Below are 11,804 nucleotides of genomic sequence, written 5' to 3'. Positions count from 1 at the left end.
CTCTTTAAAAGATAGGTTTCCTAGTCAAAATGAAACTTAAAAGACAGGCAGAGAATTGGCGGGTGTGCTCCCTTCAGAGCGAGGCAACTCTGCTGGAAGGACGGCCGGCTCGCCCACCCCCACGCCTGCCCGGCCCCCAGCCCACCCGCCCAGACGCCCGCTACTTGCCGGGGAGGCGGGCGGCGCGGCAGCTCCGCCGTAGCTCCGTCCTCCTCGCCCGCCGAGCGCTGCGGGACTTCCCGTGGGCGTCGGGAAGGAGAGGCGGCCCGCCCACTACGCGCCGCAGACCCCGCCCCACGCCCGCGGCCCCGCGCCGCGCGGAAGTCAGGGGGCCGCCGAGTCCCCTCCCCACGGGGACGCGCCGCCACTTAACCCTTCAAGGCCGGCCCCGCCGGAGGGAGTACGGGTTTTACGAGGCTGGAAGTCTCTGGGCGGCGGGAAGGAGAGGCCGGGAGGGCGGAGGAGGGGAACTCGCGCAGGATAATTGTCCCTGCGCTGCATTTTGTTTGTTTTCTCTTTTTTTAATGTCCCTTGAGGCCCGCCTTGGAGGCCAGGAAGGAAAGGGACTCAGCTGTCTGTTCCTTACAGACGTGAGTGGGGCTTGGGAGCTGCATTCGCTGCTACCGCGCCTACCTAGCGCGCCCAGCATTGAGCCTGCAGCGGAGCCCGGGGCTCCCAACAGAAGCCCCTAGACTCTAAAGGGAGGAAACCGCCAGTCTCACCCAAACAAACCCTCTAAGACCCTTCCCGAGGTACAGCGACTCTCCGGGCCCTCCAAGTTGGTCCCTTGGCCCTTCCTTTCTCTTTGGGGTTCTCTCACTGACTACTGCTGCAGTCAACCACATCCCTGGTTGGGGGTGGTGGCGTATCAGTACCTCCCCACTCTCAACACCAACCAAAAGCCACCTTGAGAAAGATTCCTTTCTCAGATTCTTTTTCACAGCCGGCTTTTTCACAGCCAAAATTGGAACTCCGCTTAATATTTAGGGAGAACAGAAAAGCAACCGAGTAATTCTAAGGATAAAATGCCTGATAAAGCCAAATATGTTATCCTACCATATCTATCTCAGGCTCCCAATCCCAGTCATTCCCAAAGAACCCAGTTCAGAAACCACATACCCCCCCAAACCCCCCCCCAGCCTTCTTTTCAGGCAATCCCTACTCACTGCCAAAGGAGGAGAACCCCATTACTAAACATCAGAGAAGACAATAGTACATTGGAATTGAAGGTCCATACCTGGATCTTAGAGGCTTACTACTGGTAGAGCTAAGTTATTTTCTCTTCCTCTCCCCACTACCTAACATGAGGATGGGCCATTGAAGGTGGCACTGGCAGACAGTAATTACTTGGTGAAATGCCCAATTAACCATCATGTCAATACAATTCATTATCCACTGACAGCTGGTTTCTCCTCCTCCCTCTATTGACTTTTCGGGTAAACAGTGGCCTCCCTGTTACTAAATCTGGTACTTTTTGTTGCTTTTATTTCCCCTTCATTTCCTAATCTCCCTTTGGCAATTGACAAGGTTGATCATTGTCTCCTCCAGATACTCTAGTTCCTTGATATTAACAACCCATGGGGCCTTCATGCTTATCCTACTTGTTAAAATTCTTCTCTTTCAGTCTCTTCTGCCTGTTCCTCTTCCTCTGGTAACCCTTCATACCACTGCTTTCCAAACTTCTTCATTGAAATATCACTAATGACAAATACGATAAACATTTACTTCCCCATTCATCACCCACATCACATGCATAAGTGAACCTAAAGTCACTAATGTCAAGGGCAAATTTACTTGAATTGTCTCATTTTATGTTTTAAATTGCTCCAAATTTTGCACTGTTCTTCATAAATATTCACATGTTGTACTAAAAAAAAATTTCAAATTGGTTACCAGTTAAATTTTTCTCCGCAAATTATCAAGTATACATGTCAAGAAAATGCACCAATCACTTATGCCACAAATATTTAGAGTCTTCTAAAGGCACTAGGGATATAGTGTGAACAAGACAGAGATGGCCCAGTCCTCATGGAGATTTTGCAGTCTAGAGCAGGAGACAGAGGACAGACATTATGCACAATTTCAGATCCATTCATTGAAAAGAATGAATGGAAGAAAGCAGAGTAAAGTGGGGAGGAGTGCTAATTAAGTCAGGAAAGAGATGGCTTTTCTGACATGTAAAACGTCTTTCCTGTGGCTTCATACCCTTGAAACCCTTGGCATTCAATGCTCGTGTTTTCAGAGTCTTGATCCACTGTCCTCTTTCACTTACTCTACCATTTCCCTGGATTATCTTACATATGTCCATCAGACTCACAGCTCAATCAGTAAGGATATAAATGATTTGAACATGATTAATGAACTTGACCTCATTGACAGATACAGATTATGGCACCCAATACAGTTTCAGAACACATATTCTTTTCACGTACATATGGAACATTAACAAAACCAGACCATGTTTTTGGCCATTGAGCAAGTCTCCACAAAGCAAATCAAAACAGATCAAAAGACTGAAATAATATGAATGTGTTCACTAACCACTAATCTGAAAAACAGAAACGAGAAAAGCCCCTATATGTCTGGAAATTAAATGACACATTTCAAAATAAGCCGTGGGTCAAAAAATAAATCACAACAGAAATCATAAAATATTTCGATTTGAATGTTACTAAAAATACTAAATATCAAAACTTGTGGGATATAGCTAAAATACAATGAGAGGGAAATTTCTGGTCTTAAATGGGCATATCAGAAAACAAAGCCAGAAAGTCAACTGTCTAAACAACCACATCAAGAAATTAGGGAAGGAAAAAAACCCCAGGAAATGAAATCCAAATAAAAAGATAGAAATAATAAAAATAAGACCAGAAATTCAAGATTAGAAAAAAAATAACAGAGGATCAACAAGAGCAAAAGATGGTTCTTTGAAAAAGACTAATAAAATTAATAAACAGCTGGTAAAACTAGTCATCAAAAAAAGAGAGAAGACACAAATAACAATAGTAGAAATAAAAAGGAAACATCACCACAGATCATGACATTTAAAATATGAGAGAGGGGCTTCCCTGGTGGCGCGGTGGTTGAGAGTCCGCCTGCCGATGCAGGGGACACGGGTTCGTGCCCCGGTCCAGGAAGATCCCACATGCCACAGAGCGGCTGGGCCCGTGAGCCATGGCCGCTGAGCCTGCCTGTCCGGAGGCTGTTTTCTGCAACGGGAGAGGCCACAACAGTGAGAGGCCCACGTACAGCAAAAAAAAAAAAAAAAAAAAAAAAAGAGAGATATTAACAATTTCATTCCAATAAGCTATTTAGATGAAATGAACTGGGAGAGACAGTTATCCGTGTGTCTCTTATGTTCCTCTATGTCTTCCTGAGTACGTGAAAGATGCTGACTACTCTTTACCTGAGCCATTTCTTAGGGTAGCATTTACAGTGAGCAACCTTGAGATATGAGGTACTGTCTCCTTCCAGGATAGAGAACAAGCTTGCTTACTGCTTGCTATAAAAGTGGTGGATTCCTTAAGCTCAGTGTTCCTCAGATGTGACACAGACCCACTGCACGTGTAGCACGGACCTGGGCCTCGTGTCACCCACAGGGGGCTTGTGAGCAAGAGGAACCATTGCAAATATGCTGATCGTAGTGCTGCTGGCTGTGTCATGAGTAACGAAATCCTTTGTCTCTGATCCAGGAGTTTTGTGTCTTCTGCCAGAATCCATGAGACAGTAATAGGCTAACTTATTAGATTGTAAGTGGGGTAAAATCAAATCCCAGACCTGACAAAATGGATAGGAGGGACTGCTAGTGACAGTGAAGATATCATCAAATTCTCTCCCCCCCAAACAAATATAAACTGGACAAAATTGTCAAAAACAATCATTTGAGGGCTCTGGAAATTGACCAAAGGAAAACAACAAATTGAGAATCATTTATTCACTTTAAAAAACTCTGCTGAATTTTGGGTAGGAGTAGTGGGAATCTGCAGCATTCTAACCAGAAGCTGCTCTTATCTCCCAACCCCCATATACTCCTCAGCTTTGTTGGGGCAACAGTGCTACCAGCATGAGGCCAGCAATGAAAGCCAGGAGCCCCACAGCTGGAGGCAGCCAACTTGACTTGGTAGAGGGCAAAAAGTCCATACCTAGTGGTGCTGTCAAGAAAAATTGCACACTTGGGAGGAAATAAATGGAGAAAGCCCATAGCTGTTAGCCTGAAGGCGTGATCTCACGTGAGGTGTGCAGCAGACCAGTGGATTTAAGTTCTCTTTTGGCCAAAAATTTAACAGGGAGATCCTGGAAATGAGAGAGCCACTGAGGGTCAAGATAGGCTCTTCACTTATCTCTGCGTGACTGGGACGCTACATATACACAGGGAGACACAAGCTTGCCCCTACAAGCCTGCCCCTGCAGATATCTGCATTTGAACCCTGGTTCTAGCACTAATTGTGTGACCTTTGTCAAGTCAATTTAACTGTTCTGTGCATCAGTTTCTTAATCTGTAAAATGGGAAAAAGCAGTTCTTTAAATATAATAGTTATAATAATTTATTTACTTGAGAGAAGTAAATAAATTATATTGAATGCAGAACATAGTACAGCAGGCAATAGTATTACAAAAGTATTTACTATTATTACTTCTCAAAATGTGGTTTAAAAACACTTGCCTCACAATTCTGGAGGGAAGTCCAAGATTCAATCCAGGTGTACTGAATCAAAGTCTCAGGTTCAGGGGAAGGAACCTGAGAAAGATCAGTTTTTTTACAAGTTGACTAGGTGATTCTTATACCACCAATGCTTGAGAACTATTATTTTTAGGTAAGATTTCTGGTTTTCTGTTTGGGGTCTATGTGCACATGCTTGAAGGTACAAATTATCATATTTACTTCAGTATCCTCATTGCCTAGCACACAGCAGACATTTAGTCAAACATCTATTAAATAACAGAAAGCTTTATTTAAAGCTAATCAACATCCAGCGCTGCAATTCCCACAATGTGGAATAAATAACAAATTAGGCTTACAATTCAAACCTTTATATTAATATAAAAGAGCTAAAATTACTCTAATATCATACAGAGCAGGGATTCTTTAATAAAACTTTTTGAGTCATGGACTCCTTTGAGAATGTGATGAAAACTACAAACTCTCTTCAGAAGACTGAAGATATATATTAAACCTTGCAAATAATTTTAAAGGGTTCACCTCAGGTTAAAAACATCTCATATGAAAACTGGCTTGTTGTCTGTCTCCTAGAACAAAACACTAAGTTCTTGTTTATCACTGAATCTCTATTTCTAGAAAAAAGGACAGAGCATACTTGGCACTAAATAAATATTTGCTGAATGAATAAATGAGTCACTGATAAAAAGATGCTATCTGGAGGTTATCTGGAACTCCTTGAGTCACCCAAGGGTGATGTACAGTAGAGAATCAAAGCACAGATGTTGTATATCTTATTCATGACCAAGATGTAACCTTGAATTTCTAGAGGTGGGTAATGAAAAAACAGGTCACTTGGACCAATGTTTCCACTTAAGATGAAATATGAAGAAACATAATAAGCACCTTGAAGACGTAAGACAGAATTTACCTCATCAAATTCAGGAAGAGGTTGAGTTCAGGAAGCTACTTTTGCCCTTCGGGTGGCTGCCAATCTAGAGAAATAAGTTGAGAAGCAGAGTTGTACTGTCATCAACGAGAGTTGGAAAGACAACAGTTGGGTTTGGTATCCACCGAAAGTGGTGAAACACCCCTTGCTCCAGACTGAAGCCCAAGGGCGCTACCCTGGAGTGAGGGTACAAACTGCAGTGCAGTGGGCCCTCTGGAAGGCCATAAAATCTAAAGCCTAAGTTCCAGACTGCTAATGACCACAGGTACACAGCAGAAAGAAACAAAAACCTCTTAGGGAAGAGAAAATCATCCTAGATCTTACATTATTTCTGGGTTTTTTTTTCACGTTTCTAATGCAAACAATCAAAGATAATGAGGTAGAAGAATAACCAAGACAACATTAACTAGAAGCAACATGAACTACAGACAGCAGAAACAGAACCAAAGCAGGCTATAGATATTGGGATTCTCAGACACAAAGTGTAATCCATGGAAATAAAATCCTCACTGAAAAATGCAGCAAGGGACTGGATACCATAAAAAGTAACAGAGCAGATAAGAAAAAGCATCTAACAGAAAAACAGAATTAAAAAACATAAAAATAGAAATTATGAAATCAATGAATGAGTTTCACTGCAAATTAAAAACACCTGAAAAGTGAAGTTGTGATTTAAAAACTACATAAGAAGAAACTATCTAGGATGATCAGAGAAAATAAATATAGAACATATAGAAGAAAAATGAAGAGATATAAGAAATACACCAAGAAGGTCTAACATATGTTTACTCAGGGCCCCAGAAGACAGGAGAGAGAATATTGGGCAGAGGCAATATCTAAAGAGATTATAGTTGAGAATGTCCCAGTACTGACATGTCAGCTCATCCAAGATGCCTAATAGAACCCAAGTGGGAAAATACAATGAAACTTTCACTTAACACAGCATAATTAAACAGCAGGAAATCAAATACAAAGACAAAATCTTGAAAGCAGCCAGAGGAAAAAAGACAGATTAGTTTCAATGGAGCAAAAGACTGATAGCTGATTTCTTCATAGTAACAAAATGGAAGCCAGAAGACGATGAGAAGATATCCCCAAGTGAATTCTATGTCCAGCAAAAATCTCCTTCAAGAATGAAGCCAAAATGAAAACATTAAAAAAAACCCCAAAAAACATGCATTTGCAACCAGCTGACTGGCACTAAAGGAAATTCTAAATGTATTTTTCAGGTGGAAGGAAAATTATTCCAGATGGAAGCTCAAAGACACAGCAAAGAACAAAGAGCAGGACTTCCCTGGTGGCGCAGTGGTTAAGAATCCGCCTGACAGTGCTAGGGGACATGGTTCAAGCCCTGGCCCAGGAAGATCCCACATGCCACGGAGCAACTAAGCCCGTGCGCCACAACTACTGAGCTGGCGCTCTAGAGCCCATGAGCCACAACTACTGAGCCCATGTGTCACAACTACTGAAGCCTGCGCACCTAGAGTCTGTGCTCTGCAACAAGAGAAGCCACTGCAATGAGAAGCCTGTGCACCACAACGATGAGTAGTCCCCTCTCACCGCAACTAGAGAAAAGCCCACATGCAGCAACAAAGACCCAACATAGCCAAAAGTAAATAAATGAATAAATAAATTTACTTAAAAAAAAAAGAACAAAGAGCAAAGGAGATGGCAAATCCATGGGTAAATCTAAATGAATATTGGCTATATAAGACAATAGTAATGACTTCTAGATACAGAATATATGACAATATACAAATTGAGAGGGTGGTAAATGAACTCATAAAGCAATTGTCAAAAAATTCCAAAGAATTTAAATCATATACAGAATATATTATCTGATCACAATGCAATTATGTTAGAAGTCAATAATAAAAGAGAACTTAAATACTTATTTTTGGAAAGTAAGAATAATAGTTCTAAATAATGTCTATGGCTCAAATTAGAATAATGAAATCAGAAAATTCTTTGAAATTGATGAATAACTAAAACAGATATCAAGACTTGTAGAATGGAGTTCATGGTAGGCAGAATTCTAAGATGGTCCCTGAAATCCCTCCCTATCTCCATATCCATATCTTTGTGTGGGCAGAGCCTATAACTTGCTTCTTACCAAAAGAATATGGCAAAGGTGAAAAGATTTTGAAGATGCAGTTAAGGTCCTTATTCAGTTGACTCTAAATTCATCAAAAGGGAGGTTATTTAAGGGTAGGGCTTCTGATCTCATCAGGTGAATCCTGTCAGTCTTTCCCTGAAAGAAGAGACTCAAGGCAACATATTTCCTCCTGATGGCCTTGAAGAAACAGTCATGATGTGAAATGCTTATGGAAAGGAGAAGCCTCCAGTGACTGAGGGCCTCAGTTCTACAGCTGCAAGGAGCTGAATTTTGTCAACAACCTGATGAGTTTGGAAGAGGACCCCCAAGCTCCAGGTAAGAAGGCAGTTCAGGTGACTACTTGACTGTAGCCTTGTGAGACCCTGAGCATAGGACTTAGCTAAGCTGTGCCAAGACTCTTGACCTATAAATACTGTGCAATTATAAAAGTATGCTGTTTTAAACTGGTATGATTATGGTAATTTGTTATGTAGCACAGAAAATTAACATGGAGCTAAAGTACAATAAGAGGTAAATCTATAGTTTTAAATATGCATTAGACTGCAAAGTTAAAAATCTGAACTAAATATCCACTACAAGAATATAGAAAAATAATGACCAACTCAACCTAGAGAAAAAGAAAATCATAAAAAGCTGAAATCAATGAAACAGACAACAAGAAAAACAACTGAAATAGTGGCTCTTGTATATATACAATGGAATATTACTCTGCCATAAAAAAGAATGAAATCTTGCCATTTGCAACAACTGGGTAGACCTAGAGGGCATTATGCTAAGTGAAGTCAGACAGAGAAAGACAAATACTATATGATTTCACTTATATGTGGAATCTAAAAAACAAAAAAATGAACAACCATAACAAAACAGAAATAGTCATGGATACAGAGAACAAATAGGTTGTTGCCAGAGGGGAGAGGGGTGAGTGAAATAGGTCAGGGGAATTAAGAGGTACAAACTCCCATACAAGATAGATGAGTCACAGGGATGAAATGGATAGCACGGGGAATATAGTCAATAATAACATAACATCTTTGTATGGTGACAGAGGGTAGCTAGACCTACCATAGTGACCATTTTGTAATGTACAGAAATATTGCATCACTATGTTCCAGGAACTGGCATAGTGCTGTAGGTCAATTATATTTCAAAAACAACCAAACAATCTCATAGAAAAAGAGATCAGATTTGTGGTTACCAGAGGTGGGGATGTGGGGATGAGGGGTGAGGGGGAACTGGATGAAGGTAGTCAAAGGGTACAAACTTCCAGTTATAAGATAAATAAGCACTAAGGACGTAAATTACATGATTAATGTAATTAACATTGCTGTATATTATACATGAAAGTTGTTAAGACAGTTGTAAGAACTCCTAAGAGTTCTCATCACAAGGAAAAATTTTTTATTTTTCTTTCACTAAAATTATTGTGGTAATCACTGCATGATGAATGTAAGTCAAATCATTCTGCTGTACACCTTAAACTTATACAGTGTTGTATGTCAATTATATGTCAGTAAAACTGGAAGGAAAAAAATATTGGCTCTTTGAAGAAAACAATAAAAGTGATAAGCCTCTGGTAAGACTGGTCAAGTTAAAAAAAAGAAGATACAAATATTTTACATAATACACAGTGGTATAAATTTGTATACTACAAATAGCAGTAATAGGAATGAAAAGAACATCAGTACAGATTTGGCATATGATAAAAAGTGGGCAGGGATAACCCTGTGCTAATAAATTTGAAAATGCAGATGAAATGGACAGATTCTTGGGAATATTCCATTTACCAATATTATATAAGAAGTATTCTTATTAATAAAAAAATTGAATCAGTATCCCACAAAGACCAAACCAGACTCCAACCAAACACACTTCACCTCAGATTTGTAACAAAACATTTAAGGAAGAGTAATGTAAATTTTATAGACTCTGTTCCAGAAACTAAGAAAAGAAAGCCACTCTCCAGCTCACTGTATCAGGATATATAATCTTGATATTAAGCAAAAATATTAAAACAAACCAAATCCAGTTATTAAAAACAAACAAATCACATCATGACTAGACTGGTTTTACCTCAGAAAAATGTTGGTTTAATAATAGGAAAGCAATTCTTTGACCACATAAAAAGAATAAAGAGAATAAAGGCGGCAAAACAATGATTTTTCTCAACAAATACAGAAAAAAATTGTTTTATGAAATTCAACATCATTTATGATCATAAAAAAAAACTCTTAGCAAACTAAGAATAGAAGGGAAATTTCTAAATTTAGTAAAATTACTGTAAACTGTCTACAGGATAGCTTGAAAGCATTCCTAGAGAACAGGAGCAAAACAAGAATGCCTATTATGACCACTTCTATTCAGCACTGTACTGGAAGTCCCCGCCAATGTAACTAGACAAGAAAAAGAAAGAAAAGGTGTGAGGAATAGAAAGAAGAATCTGTCCCGACTTGCAGATGGTACAACTATATACACAGAAAATTCAAAAGAATATACAAATTACTGTAATTGACAAGAGAATTTAGCAAAATTGCTGAATAGAAGAATCAATTTAAAAGTTGTATTTCCACGTACTAGCAACAAATAAAAAATTTAAAGATTATAATAGCATCAAAAATATAAAGAAAACAATATTAATTTAACATGGGACTTCCCTGGTGGCACAGTGGTTAAGAATCTGCCCGCCAGTGCAGGGGACACAGGTTCAAGCCCTGGTCCGGGAAGATCTCACATGCCGTGGAGAAACTAAGCCCGTGTGCCACAACTACTGACCCTGCACTCTAGAGCCTCCAAGCCACAACTATTGAGCTCACGAGCCACAACTACTGTAGCCCGCGCACCTAGAGCCTGTGCTCTGCAACAGAAGCCATTGCAATGAGAGGCCCGTGCACCACAACGAAAAGCAGCCCCCACTCGCCACAACTAGAGAAAGCCCGTGCACAGCAATGAAGACCCAACACAGCCAAAAATAAATAAATAAATTTTTAAAAAGATTAATTTAACAAAAATATACAGAATACTTCTATGAAGAAAATTACAAAACTTTATCAAAAGATTTAAGGAAGACCACAGCAATGGAAAGATGGGTTCATTCAATGGAAAATGCACTATTATAAAGAGGAAATTGTTCACACACTAAACACAATTCCAATCAAAATCCTAACAGATTTATTTTGCTTTGTTGAAACTTGTGCTAACTCTAAACTTTGTATAAAAATACAAAGGACGGATGACAGCCAAAATCTTGAAGAACAAGGTATAAACACTTGTTTTACCAATATTAAGAATTTTAAAAGCTTTAGTAATTAAGATAATATGTTACTGGTGTATGAACAAACTGATCAATGGAATAAAACAGAGAGCCCAGAAACAGACTCAGGTAAAATTGGGCATTTAATAGGTGAAAGACTTGGCATGGCAAATCAACAGAGAAAGATGAGTTTTTAAGGGGGGGCGGGGGGGGGGAACCTGGACACCTACCTTATCCCATTTACAAAACTCAATTCAAGTAGAAGACAAAATCATACATATTTAGAACATAGTACAGGAGAAGATATTCATGACCTCAGGATAGAAAAGTATTTCTTTAACAATACACAAAACACCAACAATATGGAAAAAGACTGATATTTCACTAGGAGCAGAAAGATAAACACATACTGTGAGAAGATATTTGAAATAGTTATAACCAAAGGATTAATCTCCTGAATATATAAAGGAATCCTTTTAACCAAAGCATCCAATTATTTTTTAAATGGGCAAAAAATGTGAACAAGGACTTCACAAAAGAGGAAATCCAAGTGGTAGATAAACCTGTGAGGAAAAAAAAATTAACCTCATAGAAAAGCAAAGTAAGCAGCAATGAGGTGTAATAGCATTTTCTTTAAAAATATACACATATATCTACAAAAATAACTGAAACACATCAAAATGCATAATGGAATTTTATTCTGTGAACCATTATTTCTCAAATTCTTAAGTGTTGCTTTTACGACATTACAAACTCATGAGATTTTCTGAAGTTTTAAAGTCTGACAACACGAATTTGGAACTTTCCATTGTTACTGGTGAAAGCACTGATTGAT

The sequence above is a fragment of the Orcinus orca genome, chromosome 3, assembly GCF_937001465.1.
Source record: "Orcinus orca chromosome 3, mOrcOrc1.1, whole genome shotgun sequence".
Lineage (NCBI taxonomy): Eukaryota > Metazoa > Chordata > Mammalia > Artiodactyla > Delphinidae > Orcinus > Orcinus orca.
Note: the sequence above shows the minus strand (reverse complement) of the source record.